A 14143-nucleotide genomic window follows, 5' to 3' on the forward strand; every position below is an offset into this window, starting at 1 on the left:
TTTTTGTTGGTGGGGGTTTTTTTTGTTTGTTTGTTTTTTAAATGGCAGGCTGTAGCTGGACTCCAGATGGTCTTTGTAGATGAAATCAAGATCTCTGGAGTTGTGAAGCTCTTGCTCTGCATCCAGGTGACTCGTTCAATATGTTTGGTTTTGGTTTTTTTTTCAGATGCGGAGGGACAAGATGCATGCCACAGAGCGACGAGGGAAGGCAGCAGGGCGCTGTAAGGAGGTGGGTCTGTGAGTGGAGTCGGAAGGAAGATGCGGCCGGTGGCTCTATGAGACTGCTTTGCTTTGCTGTGTTTTGCAGTTTTCTTGCATCGTATTGGTCTGTATTTGCCTTTGTCTTGTGTTGTTTTGTTCTGTATTTGTATTAACTGTCATGTGAGACTGTCTCGCGTTGCATGGCCCTGCATTGTGTTTTGTAGTGCAGTGCTCTGCCCTTGTATCGATTGCCACCAGAGACTGCCTTGCCTTCTATGGTTCTGTATTGGTTTTGTATTGTTTTGGTCTGTACTTGTATTGACTGTCATCTGAGAGTCTCTTGCATTGGCCCTGTTCTGTTTTGTGTGGTATGGCAGTGCTCTGAGTTGTTTTGTCTTGACCGAGATAAGAGTACTGCCTTGTATGGCATTATATTTGCATGTGAATTACACGGCTCTGTGTTTGTGTGTGTGTATTGTATGGCATTGTAGAGACAGCACAGAAGGTTTAATGACTTTGGGTTCTTTGCATGCAAGGAGTTGAGGGGATCGCAATTGGACTGTGAGCTAGCATAGAGTAAGGCAGTAACTGGGCAACGGTGTTCATATTGTTTATGCGGATGCTTTGTGGCAAGTCTGTAGAAATGGTCAAGGCCTTGAGGTCTGAGTAGCAGCGTGATGGGTCTTGGAGCGATCGGTAACTTTGGGACAGCTCTGTGTTTGCGATGCTCTGTTTTTTCAAGTGCCATGGAGGACACTGACTGTGAGGATGTGTTATTTTGGGAATAGGTGGGAAGCGGTGGAGGACTTCTCTCTCAAGGATGGAGTGTCTATTGAAAAGCTTTGTGTGTTGTATTTGCAGGTGATGACAGGGCACGAGGTGCTTGAAGGAACCTTGCATTTAGGTGACACGGCTGCTACGGAGGTTGGACTGTGCCATGTGGCACTGTGAAAGCTAAGTATCGGGTTGAAAATGCACGGATGGTGGAGATGATGGTGCGTGTTGAAACATTGGTGTAACAGAAGGGCAGTTTGTGGGGAGGTTGGAAGGAGGTTGGGCTGGGGCCAGGGTTTTTGCAGGCAGGGCGATTTTTGAGGCCCCAGTGCCGCAGGCACAGGGCGACGGCCTCTCGAGGCCTGTGGGTGGTAGGATGGATGAGTTGAGAGTGAGGGCTGGCGTGCATGTGATCTGAATGAGTGGTGTGTTGCGAATGTGTCTAACCTTGTAGGTTATGTGGTTTAGCCTTTTTGGTTTTTTCCTTTCAGGTTGGATGTAGAGTTGAGATGTTTCTCAGGGAATTAGAAAAAAAAAAAACCCCAACAATTTAGAATAAAAAAACCCAGCTGGGATATGGGTTGGTTTTTGGTGTGTCCTCCCCCACCCTGTTTCCCTCCCCCCTGCCCCGGTCCCAGCTGCTCCATGAGGCAATGTTGATTGCCAATGTTTGCACTGGGGTCTGGCTCAGGCCTGGGTTTTCACAGGCAGGGTGACTTTTTTCAAGGCTCCCGGGAACAGCATTCCCATGGAGCGCTGCCCTGGAACGTGGTAATTGCCAGTCAGCACAGGGAAATACGTTGTTCGGTGGATGGTCTTTGGAAGACAGTTGAGGATTTTGCGGGCGAAGGGTGGGGGGAGTTGGACTAGATGGCCAGCATGGAGTAGGCCAGGGTTGTGAAGTGCGTGAGTGTAACTGTATTTTTCTGTGGTGGGTTTGTAAAATATTTGGGTGCTCTTTGTAGTTTGTGATGTAATGATACTTTTCAGTTTTTGTTTTTGTGCCGAGGCGTGGAAGTGGACAGTCTGTCAAGATGAGCGGAGCTCACTCGTTTTCTGCCCGGGAACGGGGATCGTGCAGGTAATGTCACCTCAGGGAGTAAAACTTCTGGATGTGCAGCGAGGAATGTGGAAAAGACCGCTCCGTAGAGAATTGCAGGGACTAATAGTGGCGTTTCTTCTGAAGGTAATGCTAAATTTTTGGAGTTAAAGTGTATTTGTAAAAATAATGGTTAAAAGAGGAATAAAACTAATAGTGTCAAAAATTTGACCAGTGAGGCCATAAGTCTTTTCTATATATTGTAGAAAAAGTACATTGTAGAATTGGACTGTAACTACTGACCTAGCTGAACGTATGTGGAATCAGTAATAGACCAAATGAAGCAAAAAAAAAAGAAAATGAAAAAAAGACAGTTAATTAGGTCTCCTTGTGAGAATCACAGTAGTAATGGCAATCAGAAAGGCAAGTGTAGAGCGAAGCATGCGCGTTTAGTGCCCATAGGTAAACTTAGCTGTTGAAGTAAGTGAAAGTGTCTGTTAGAATTGGGCATCCAAGGGAGAGTTGTAGATACCTCGAGGTAAATGTAGCTGCTGCTGGGTTAATAGAAAGGGGGTGTGTTCCTGGCTGTAGTAATTGCCGAACTTAGAAATTGGCTCCGTAGCTACATAACTGTGAAAGGGGCCCGGGCGCGGTGCGCTGCCTTTGAAATTTGCACGGGTTCTGTGTGCTGCTGAATTGGGCTCGGTCAATGTGTTACTTTTCTTAAAGGGGCTGAGGTACTGTGTAACTCTGAAATGAGCTTGATTACTGGATAATATGTGTATAATATGTGGGGGGTTTTATTCTGTATCTCACTGTCCCCGTTGTCCTTCCTGTTCTTCTCTTTCTCTGACCCTTTGTGGTGCTCCCTACTCTTTTTATTCATGCCTTCTGTCTCTGTGCAGGGGTCCTAATCTCTCTCTCCCCCCCCCCCCCCCGTGTTTCTCACAGTCTCTATCTCTTGTCATTATTCTCATCTGTCGCTCTCTCTTACTTCCTGTCCCATTGTATCATGTTGTATCTGTTCCTCCTGCTTTTTTCTCCATCTGTCCAGATCCCTGTCCCTTTTTTCTTCTATTGCTGGCCCTCTGCCCTGCTTCCTCTTGCTATCTTTCCTGTATTTCTCTCTGTTCCGTTCCCTCTTCCATCCTTTCTAACTGTATCCTCCTCTCCAGCTAGCTGTCCCTTCTCTTTTCTTTCTTCCTCCGTATCTCTCTCACAGCCTATCACAGTTGTTTTTTCCTCCAGTGCTGTCCTGCTCTGTCCCTTTTTTCTCACTCTCATTCTGTCATGCTCCCTGTGTCTTTTTTGAACTCCTCCATCTCTGTCCTGCAGCCTATCACTATTTTTTTCCCTCTTCCATACCTTTGTCCTTCTTCCAGTCTTTGTGTCTCTCTCCCTTTGTTCTCCCTCCCTTCCTTTTTTTCCTTTCTTGCTAGATCTCTGTTCTGCTCCCTAGAATAGAATCAAATCGCATTGAATCGAATCATGAAATTTGGAAAGGACCTCTAAGATCATTAAGTCCAACCATCAACCCACCACCACCACGCCCACTAAATCATGTCCCAAAGTGCCACATCTACGTGTGTTTTGAACACCTGCAGGGATGGTGACTCCATCACTACCCTGGGCAGCCTGTTCCAATGCCTGACAACCCTCTCAGTAAAGAATTTTTTTCTGATATCCAAGCTAAACCTCCCCTGGTGCAACTTCAGGCCATTTTCTCTCGTCCTATCTCTAGTTACTTGATAGAAGAGACCAGTACCCACCTCGCTACAATCTCCTTTCAGGTAGTTGTAGAGAGCGATAAGGTCTCCCCTCAGCCTCCTTTTCTCCAGACTAAACCACCCCAGCTCCCGCAGCCGTTCCTCATCAGACTTATGCTCCAGGCCCCTCACCAACTCGGTTGCCCTTCTCCGGACACGTTCCAGCAACTCAACGTCTTTCCCGTAGCGAGGGGCCCAAAACTGAACGCAGTACTCGAGGTGCGGCCTCGCCAGTGCCGAATACAGGGGAACGATTACCTCCCTGCTCCTGCCGGCCACACTATTTCTGATACAGGCCAGGATGCCGTTGGCCTTCCTGGCCACCTGGGCACACTGCTGGCTCATAGTCAGCCGGCTGTCAACCAGCACCCCCAGGTCTTTCTCTGCCGGGCAGCTTTCCAGCCACTCTTCCTCAACCCCATAGCGCTGCACGGCGTCGCCGTGAACAAAGCACAGGACCCGGCACTCGGCCTCGTTGAACTTCATACAGTTGGCCTCGGCCCATCGATCCAGCCTGTCCAGATATCTGTGTAGAGCCTTCCTATCCTCAAGGAGATCAGCCCCGAGTCCCAACTTGGTGTCGTCTGCAAACTTGCCGAGGGGGCACTCGATCTCCTCGTCCAAATCGTCGATTAAGATGTTAAGCAGAACCGGGCCCAACACCGAGCCCTGGGGAAGACCACTAGCGACCCGCCGCCAACCGGATTTAACCCCATTCACCACAACCCTCTGGGCTCATCCATCCAGCCAGTTTTTCACCCAGCAAAGAGTACACTTGTCTAAGCCAGGAGACGACAGCTTCTCAAGGAGTATGCCATGAGAGACAGTATCAAAGGCCTTGCTGAAGTCAAGGTAGGTAACATCCACAGCCTTTCCCTCATCCGCCAGGCGGGTCACCTGGTCATAGAAGGAGATCAGGTTGGTCAAGCAGAACCTGCCTTTCGTAAACCCACGCTGACCGGGCCCAATCCCCTGCTTGTCCCGGACGTGCCACGTGAGCGCTCTCAAGACAAACCCTTCCATAATCTTCCCCGGTACCGAGGTCAGGCTGACAGGCCCGTAGTTCCCCAGATCCTCCCTCTGACCCTTCTCGTAAATGGGCATCACGTTGGCAAGCCTCCAGTCCTCTGGGACCTTCCCCGTTGACCAGGATCGCCGATAGATGAGGGAGAGCAGCTTGGGAAGCACCTCTGCCAGTTCCCTCAGTACTCTGGGATGGATTCCATCTTGTCCCATAGATTTGTGAGCATCCAGATGGCGTAGTAGGTCACTAACTATTTCCTCCTGCATTAAGGGGGGGTGGTATATTCTGCTCTTCATCCTCACCTTCCCGCTCAGGAGGCAGAGTACCCTGAGGATAACTGGTCTCCCTAGTAAAGACTGAGGCAAAGAAGGCATTAAGTACCTCAGCCTTTTCCTCATCTCTGGTGGCAACGTTCCCTTCCGTATCCGTTACAGGATAGATATTCTCCTTGGGATTCTTTTTACCATTAACGTATTTGTAAAAACATTTTTTGTCGTCTCTTACGACAGCGGACAGATTTAGTACTAGCAGAGCTTTTGTCTTTCTAATTTCCTTTCTCTATGACCTAACAAGATCCCTGTACTCCTCCCAAGTTGCCCGCCCTTTCTTCCAGAGATGATAAACTCTCCTTTTTTTCCTGACTCCTAGAAAAAGCTCCCTGTTCAGCCAGGCCCGTCGTTTTCCTCGGCGATTCGACTTGCGGCATGGGGGAATAGCCTGGTCCTGAGCTGTTAAGATTTCCTTCTTAAAGAACGTCCGTCCGTCCCTCCTGGACCCCTTTGCCCTTCAGAACTGTCTCCCAAGGGATTCTCTCAACCAGTGCCTCAAAGAGGCCAAAGTTTGCCCTCCGGAAGTCCAGAGCGGTGGTTTTGCTAACCCCCTTCCTTGCCTCACCAAGAATTGAGAATTCTATTATTTCACGGTCGCTAAGCCCAAGACGGCCTCCGAACGTCACACCTCCCACCAGTCCTTCCCTGTTCGTAAACAATAGATCTAGCAAGGCTCCTCCCCTGGTTGGCTCACCTACCGCCTGTGTCGGGAAGTTATCTTCCACACACTCCAGGAACCTCCTAGACTGTTTACTCTCTGCTGTGGCATATTTCCCACAGGCGTCTGGAAAGTTGAAGTCCCCCACGAGAACAAGGGCACACAATTCTAAGACTACTGCCAGCTGCTTGTAGAACGACTCATCCGTCTCTTCAACCTGGTCGGGCGGCCTATAACAGACTCCCAGCACAATATCTGCCTTATCGGTCTTCCCTCTCATCCTCACCCATAAGCACTCCACCTTGTCATCACACTCGGGTAGCTCTGTACAGTCCAAACCCTGCCTAATATAGAGAGCCACCCCACCACCTCTTCTACCTTGCCTATCCCTTCTGAAGAGCTTGTAGCCATCCGTTGCAGCACTCCGGTCACGGGAGTCATCCCACCGTGTTTCCATGATGGCGGCTAAGTCATACCTATCCTGCTGCACGATGGCTTCCAGCTCCTCCTGTTTATCGCCCATGCTGCGTGCGTTGGCATAGATGCATTTGAGCTGGCCTATCGAATCCACCCCTAACGTTAGCACGCTGCCCTCAGGCTCGTCTCTGGTGCACCTAGTCTTATCCCTTACCCCCTTCAAACCTAGTTTAAAGCCCTCTCTATGAGCCCCACCATCTCATGAGCCAGGATTCTTTTACCCCTTTGAGATAGCTGAATACCATCCGTCGCTAGCAAGCCCGGTGCCGTGTAAACCTCCCCATGATCAAAAAACCCCAAATGCCACCGATGGCACCAGCCTCTGAGCCACATCATCACCAGGTGTGGTTTCCTGTTTTTTCAGTATATTTCTCTGCTACTAAGGGATTGAGGAAAACACTACCTGTGCTTCTTCCACTAATCGCCCCAGTGCCCTGAAGTCCCTTTTGATTGCCTTTGGATTTCTCCCTGCAGTCTCATCGCTGCCAACCTGCACAACTAGCAATGGGTAATAATCAGAGGTCCGAACCAGACCCGGGAGTTCCCCGGTAATGTCTTTCAACTGGGCCCCAGGGAGGCAGCAGACTTCCCTGTGGCATGGGTCAGGACTGCATATTGGGCCCTCTGTCCCCCTCAGAAGGGAGTTGCCTATGACAATTACCCTCCTTTTTCTTTTTTCAGAGGCTGTGAGAATGCATGGGGCTGCCCAACTGAGCCTAGGCACCTCCCTGCATAGGGCTTCACCTACACCCTGATCTTCGTTGACCCAGTCCTCAAGTTCCAGAGCCCCATTCCTGTTGTGTAGGGGCAACTGGGAAGGTGGGGGAGACCGGGAGGGGACTCGCCTGCCTCCCCAAGCAGGGACCTGTATCCATTCCCCTCCATCTCTTAGGTCCCCTCTTGCCCGGTGGCAAGGGGGCAGGGGAACCTCTGCTTCTCGCGGAGCCTCCATCTGCTGCCTCCGCCTCAGGGATGGTAGGGTGTGGGTCCACCAACCTATCTCCCTCTCACACTCCTTGATACTCCTTAACCTTTCCACTTCCTCCTTCAGCTCTGCCACCAGGCTGAGCAGATCATCTACCTGGTCACATCTCGCACAAGAGGTGTCCCCGCTGCCCTCTGGCATCAGCGATAGACTCAGGCACTCCCTGCGTCCAGAGACCTGGACAGCTGCACGTTTACGTGGGAGCTCTGTCCGTGTCGCCACGTTTTTCCTAGCAACGGCTTTCACCCGAGTGGCAGCCATATCGGGGTCTCCTTCTGAGGCCGATACCCACCGCTTCAGTAGCCTTCTCGAGCTGGGAAGGGGGGGGCTGCGCCCTACCCGCACAAACTGCCGCGCCACGGCACACCTTTCTGACGCACCACGCCCAGTTTGCCATGCTCCCGGTCGCTGGCGCTCCTCAGGGCCGTTTAAATCTCCCATGGTTGCCCCTGGCAATGCCCAAGCCGCGTCAGCCTCTCTCACGAGAGCTGCCGGCTCTGCACGGTCCCTCTGCTCTTCCCCGGGGCTCCTGGGCCTCGGGAACCTCCCGGTCCGCCTCAATCTAGCGCTTAGCCGCCAACTTACCATTGTGTCTGCTGGCCTCACCAGTGACTGATGTGATTTTAATAACTACATTGTTATTGCATTTAACGAGCTAATTTCCTACCTAGTTTAGAGACACATGTATCTTTTTCTGTCTATGCCTCAGAAAAATTAAGTTGAACTCCTTACCTGGTCACATTGCCGATGCAATAGTTGTAGCTGTAGTACAGGAGCAGGTATCGTTGTTGCCAGTAAGTGTTGCTTTCTCTGTTCAGGATCTCATTTGCTGTAAATTTAAGGCAGGTGAGAACAGTGCTGCTGCTCCTCCAGCTGACTTTATAACTTCTGGTGGTTTGCCCTTCCCCTTTCCCAGGTGATTGTGCTAAGGGTGGTGGGTGGAGGCTCGGGCTACTTGAGCCACAGCCTCTGCTGAGGGAGCTCATTGTGCTCCTGGGTTTCTCTGGTGTTGGTGCTCAGCTCTTGCTTGAGTCCTTTGCAGCTTTTGAGCTGGCTCAGCCCTTTGGGAAGAGGTGTCTGCCTGAGGTAAGAGCTTCAGGCCCAGTCAAGGTTCAGCAGCCTGTGTGGTAGAAAGTAACGCTTGTATGCAGCTTTTTTTTTTGTTTGTTTTCCTTTCTTTTTTTTCAGGTCAGTAATTTTGTTTTGAGTGTTTGGGGGTAGAAAGATGGTTTAGTAGTATGCATTGTTTAGTTTTGTTTTTTTTTTTTAAATTCTTCATGCATTGTGTTTTCCTGGAATTCCCAACTTTATTGAAAAAGGAACCTTGTTTTTTTCCACCAGTTCTGCTGTATGCTGTGTAAGTTGCTGATATCTCTCTTAACGGGACCAATGGTGACATTGTTTAGCAGGGGTTAGGGTGAGCGTCTTGTATGCATCTGTATATGGAGATTTAGTATTTCTGAAGAAAGCAGAAGGGCCGTGAAGCACAATGCCTTTCAGGGTCCGGGATGCCTCGTCGCCTTTCCTCATTGCCCACAGAATGCCCCGTTGTCCCTAGAATCTTTGCAGCTCGTGGCAGGCCCCTCGTAGATTACAAGCCTTGGGACTTGACTTTATTTTGTGGGCATGTAGCAGAGCTCAGGGTCTCTGTGAAACTGTAGGTTAGGAGGTGCCTCCAGAATTTGGGATGTGGCTCAGAAGAGCGGCTCCTGAGGAGTAGCCACTGAAGGGGGTTCAGGGGCGCGAATGGAGGGCAGGAGGCGTCAGGAAGCAGTGGGGTTCCTTTCCTGACAGTTGAGGAGAAGAAAAGGGGTTTCTAAAGTTTTGGGACTGCTGGGGAAAGGGAGGAGGGTTCACCAGCCCTTCTCAGATGAGTTTTGCAGTTGGATTTGGATGTCATAGCATCGTAGAGTGGTTTGGGTTGGAAGGGACCATAAAGATCCTCTAGTTCCTACCCCACCCCCGCAATGGGTAGGGACGCCTTCCGCGAGACCAGGTTGCTCAAAGCCCCATCTGACCTGGCCTTGAATGCTTCCAGGGAGGGAGCATCCGCAGGTTCTCTGGGCAACGCGTTCCAGTGCCTCGCCACCCCTAATGAGAAACGTCTTCCTAATACCTAAACTAAATGTACCCTCCTTAGGACTGAAGTCGTTACCGCCTTGTCCTATTGCTGTACACCCTTGTAAAAAGTCCCTCTGCAGGTTTCTTGTAGGCACCCTTTACGTACCGTGAAGTCTGCTCTAAGGTCTCCTGCAAAGCTGCATGCCGGTGAGCGGTCCGAGAAGGTGAGGCGGTCGTCGGCCGGGTCGGTGTTGAATAGCGAAGTATTATGGGGCTGCTCGGTTAAGCATTTACCTTCTGTTTTGGAGGTGCTGTGTGGGCTATCTTTGAATTGGGTGAGCGTTTGAGGTGAGCTGTGGATTAGTGAGGAGGAGCGTGGGGCCGATGACTTCTCACGAGCGCCACGCTAACTCGGTGTCTCTTGGTACCTTAGGTACCACGAGTGACGACGGCTGCAGGGTCTGACTCTGGAATGAGCGGGGAAGCGAACGCGGTGGCACTTGTGAGGAGGGGGGAGTTGGGGAAGTAGTTGGCGTTGGCCAGCGGGATGCTTACTGCCTTTTCTGATTTGGTTTTTTTTTGTTTGTTTGTTTTTTTTATTGCAGATGTTGAAGAGCGCTGTGTCCCCTTGAGGAACATCCCAGTTAGCCCGTGTGGTTTTGTGGAGGGTGGGTTCGGACCCTGGGCCCTCTGCAAGCTAAGTTGAGGGACCCGGGCTGGGGAGAGGCTGGGAGGAAGGGACACAGCTGGGAATTGCCGGGAGGGGTTTTAAAGTTAGCGCAGGAGAGAGGGCTGCCCCAAAGCAGTCGCCTTTGCGCAGGCGAAGGGAGCGAGTTGCTTTTCAGCACGAGACCAGTGTGTGCCGGGCAGGGCAGTTCCAGCCCGTGTCCGCGGTGGCGTGTAGTTTGTGTAGTCTGTCTTGTGCGCTTAGACCTTCCTCGGGTCTCGACGTCCTCGTTGCGCTTTACGCCGGGGGAGCGTGGCATGCGCTTTAGGCGCCGTCCCTAGGGTCTCGAATGCTCTTACTCATCGGCCCGGTGCCAATCGGGCGCTTCTTTTCTTGCGCTCGGAGCTCTAAAGCATGGATCGGTCTCGGCGGGTTGCGGTCGGTTCTTTTTGTGGCGTTCTTTCGGGCTGCTTTGGCAGTTTTCTCGGACTGGGAGTTCTTCCCCGCATCTTGATGTTCCTAGGTCTTGATGACAGGCTTCTGGTGCATCCATCATCTCTGTTTTGACAGTACTGTCTTGTAACAGGCTGTTACGTTGGACTCCTTGGGGTCTGCCGTACAGCCTCCTTGCCTCAGTGTTTTGGACGCTGTAGGTCGTCTTGCCAGATGGCCCCTCCCATCCGGGAGTCATTCTTCTTGCCGAGAGTTTTCTCTCTGAATCACCTTGTCTGTACTGTTCTGTCTTGTGTTGGTCTGTGCACAGGTGTGTTTGGCTTGGAGCTGCTCTGCCCGGGGCTGTAGAGTCAGGGGTAGGTGGAACAGAGATAAGCGTCTATGGGTGAAATGTTGATTGGCCTTAATTGTTTAGGCAAGGGTTGTACAGTCATGTGGGATCGAGCAGGCATTGGTGGGCTGTGTGGACAGCAACGTTGAGATTTCTTTACGGAAATGATTGTAGGCTTGTGGCAGAGGCTGTTGAGGGGTGGTGAAGTGGATTTGAGTCTCTAAGGTGTTGAGGCTTGCATGTGATGGGCTTAAAGTTTGGCCCTGGGCTTTTTGTTTGTTTTTTCTTTTAGAATGGCTGGTTGTAGCTGGAGTACTGGTATTCCTAGGTGGAATCAAGATCTCTGGAGCTGTTAGGCTCTTGCTCTGTATCCAGGCTGACTCGTTTAATATGGGGTTTTATTCAGATGCGGAGAGACGAGATGCGTGCCCCAGAGTGACGGAGGAGGGGAGCGGAGCGCCGTAAGGAGGTGGGTCTGTGAGTGGAATCAGAGGGAAGATGCGGCCGGTGGCTCTGTGACTAGCTGATAGGGTTCTTTTTTTCTTTTATTTTGAAGGTGCGAAGCAAGGAGCGAAGCGGGCCATCGGTACCGGAGGTGACTCGGGCAAGGTGAGCCGTGAGTAATGGGTTGAAGCAATCATTTCTTTGGTGGTGTTGTATTGTTAGCAGAGTTGGAAGCATCCCTCTTCATTTGTGCTTTGCAGGCGGTACGCAGGCCTCGATGTGGCAAGCTGTCAATGGCAGAGGCGGGGCGTGTGAGTGGCTGAGGTAAAGGAGTGGGAGATGGGAATCGGTCTGGGCAGGCTGAGGTTTTGGGCGGCCTCTCAGCATGCGTCTTCTGCTTTGGTTTTTGCAGGTGGCACGCGCAGCCTCGGAGGGGTGAAGCCACAGAGTGATGAGCAGTCTGAGAAGGTGAGGTGGTTGTTGGCCGTCTCGGTGTTGAATAGCTAAGTGGCTGGCTAGTTCAACATTTACCTTTTCTTTTGCAGGTGCTGTGTGGGCTACCTTTGGAATTGGATGAGCGTTTGAGGTGAGCTGTGGATTAGGGAGGAGGAGCGCGAGGCCGGTGACTTCTCATGAGCGCCATGCTAACTTGGTGCATGTTAGGTATGATGAGCGATGATGGCTGCAGGGTGTGACTCTGGAATGTGCAGGTAAGTGTAACACCGTGGTGTGCGTGATTAAGTGGGGACTTGAGAAAGTAACTGGCGTTGTCCAATGTGATGCTTACTCTCGTCTCTGGTTGTGTTGTTGTTTGTTTGGTCTTTTTTTTTTCTTTTTATTGCAGATGACGAAGAAGTATGTGTTGCCTGGAGGACCATCCTGGTTTACCTTGTGTGGGTTTTGCTGAGGATGGATTCGGCCCCTCGGCCCTCTGAAAGTTAAGTTGAGGCACCAGGCCTGTGGAGAGGCTGGGAGGGAGGCACAAAGTTGGGAATTGCTGGGAGGGGTTTTAAGGTTAGTGTAGGAGAGAGGGCTGTCCAGGAGCAGTGCCCTTTAGGCATGGGAAGGGAGCAGGTTGCTGTTGAGCACGAGACCAGCGTGTGCCGGGCAGGGCAGTTCCAGCTTCTCTCTGTGGTGATGCGTAGTTTAGCGTAGCCTGTCTTCTGCATCTTAGACCTTCCTTGGGTCTCGATGTACTTGCCGCTCTGTGTGCTCAGGGAGCCACGGCGTGTACTTTGGGCAGTGTTCCTAGGGTCTCGAATGCCCGTACTTGTTGGCATGGTACCAATCAGGTGCTTCTTTTCTTGCGGTCAGAGCTCTAAAGTGTGGATTGGTGTCAGCGTTGTTCTGGCCCGTTCTCTTTTGAGATGTTCTTCCAGGCTGCTTTGATGGCTCTTCTCTCTAGCCATGTGTTTTCTTCGACTGGGACTTTTTCCCTGCATCTTGATGTTCCTAGGTCTTGAGGACAGGCTTGTTAAGCATTTGCTGTCTCGGTTTTGATAGTGCCATCTTGTAACAAGCTGTGACTTCTGACAACACTTCTCTGAGGCCGTTGTAGAGGCTCCTTGCCTCATTGCTTCAGACGCTCTAGGTCATCTTGCCAGATGGTGACTGCCGTCCGGGAGTCATTCTTCTTGCTGAGAGTTTTCTCTCTCTTTGAATCACCTTGTTTGTACCGTTCTGTGTTGTGTATGTTGCGTGCATGGATGTGTTTGGCTTGGAGCTGCTCTGCCCAGGGATGTAGAGTCGGGGGTAGGTGGAACAGCAATAGGAGTCTGTGGGTGAAATCTTGCTACGACTAAATCATTTAGGCAAGGGTTGTACACTCATCTGCGATCGAGTAGCCATAGTCAGGCTGCGTGGACAGCTGTGCCAACAGTGTTTTAGGAGATGATTTGAGCCGTGTGGTGGGGCTGTTGAGGGGTAGTGAAGCAGATTTGAATCTCTAAGGTGTTAAGTCTTGTATGTGATGGGCTTAAAGTTTGGCCCTTTTTTTTTTTTTTTTTTTTTTTTTCCTTCATGGCAGGCTGTAGTGTGACTCCGGATGGTCTTCCTAGATGGAATCAAGACCTCTGGAATTGTTAAGCTCTTGCTCTGCATCCAGGCTGACTCGTTCAATATGGTTTTTTTTCCAGATGCAGAGGGACAAGATGCGTACTACAGAGTGACAGAGGAGAGGAGCGGAGCGCCGTAAGGAGGTGGGTCTGTGAGTGGAATAAGAGGGAAGATGCGGCTGGTGGCTCTGTGACTAGCAGATAGGGTTTCTTTTTTTTTTCTTTTATTTTGAATGTGCGAAGCAAGGAGCAAAGCGGACCATCAGTACTGGAGGTGTCTCGGCAAGGTGAGCCGTGACTGCTGGGTTAAAGGAACCGTTCCTTTGGAGGTGTCGCATTGGTGGCAAAGTTGGAAGCATCCCTTGTTTGTTTTTTGCAGGCAGTACGCATGCTTTGACGTGGCAAGCTCTTGACGACAGAGCGGGATGGTCGAGCGGCCAAGGTAAAGGAGTGGGGGTTGGGAATCGGTCCGGGCAGGCTGAGGGTTTGGGCGGCCTCTCAGCATGCGTCTTCTGTTTTGGTTTTTGCAGGTGGGGCATGCAGCCTCAGAGGAGCCATGCCGCGGGCCAATGAGGAGTTTGAGAAGGTGAGGTGGTTATGGGCTGAGTTGGTGTTGAATAGCAAATATTACACGGTTGCTTGGTTAAGCATTTATCTTTTGTTTTGCAGGCGCTGTGAGGGCCACCTTTGGATTTGGATGAGCATTTGAGGTGAGCTGTGGATTAGGGAGGAGGAGAATGGGCCTGGTGAGTCTCACGACTGCTATGCTAATTTTGTGCGTCTTGCTGTCTCGGGTACCGTGAGCGCTGATGGCCGCAGGGTCTGAGTCTGGAATGAGCAGGTAAGCATAACGCTGTGGTGTGTGTGATTAAGTGGGGGG

The 14143-nt window shown here is 51.1% G+C and overlaps 1 long non-coding RNA gene across 1 annotated transcript in view; it reads left to right on the plus strand.

Annotated features, from left to right (window-relative positions):
• The first annotated feature begins 1601 nt into the window (after positions 1 to 1601).
• The window catches only part of LOC138688074 (uncharacterized), an 85887-nt gene continuing 73345 nt past the window's right edge, over positions 1602 to 14143 (plus strand). Inside the window, exon 1 of the long non-coding RNA XR_011327139.1 lies at positions 1602 to 1687. This is a non-coding gene — a long non-coding RNA (uncharacterized lncRNA). The remainder of the gene's footprint in view (positions 1688 to 14143) is intronic.

This window comes from Haliaeetus albicilla, chromosome 1 (assembly GCF_947461875.1).
Source record: "Haliaeetus albicilla chromosome 1, bHalAlb1.1, whole genome shotgun sequence".
Classification (NCBI taxonomy): Eukaryota; Metazoa; Chordata; class Aves; order Accipitriformes; family Accipitridae; genus Haliaeetus; species Haliaeetus albicilla.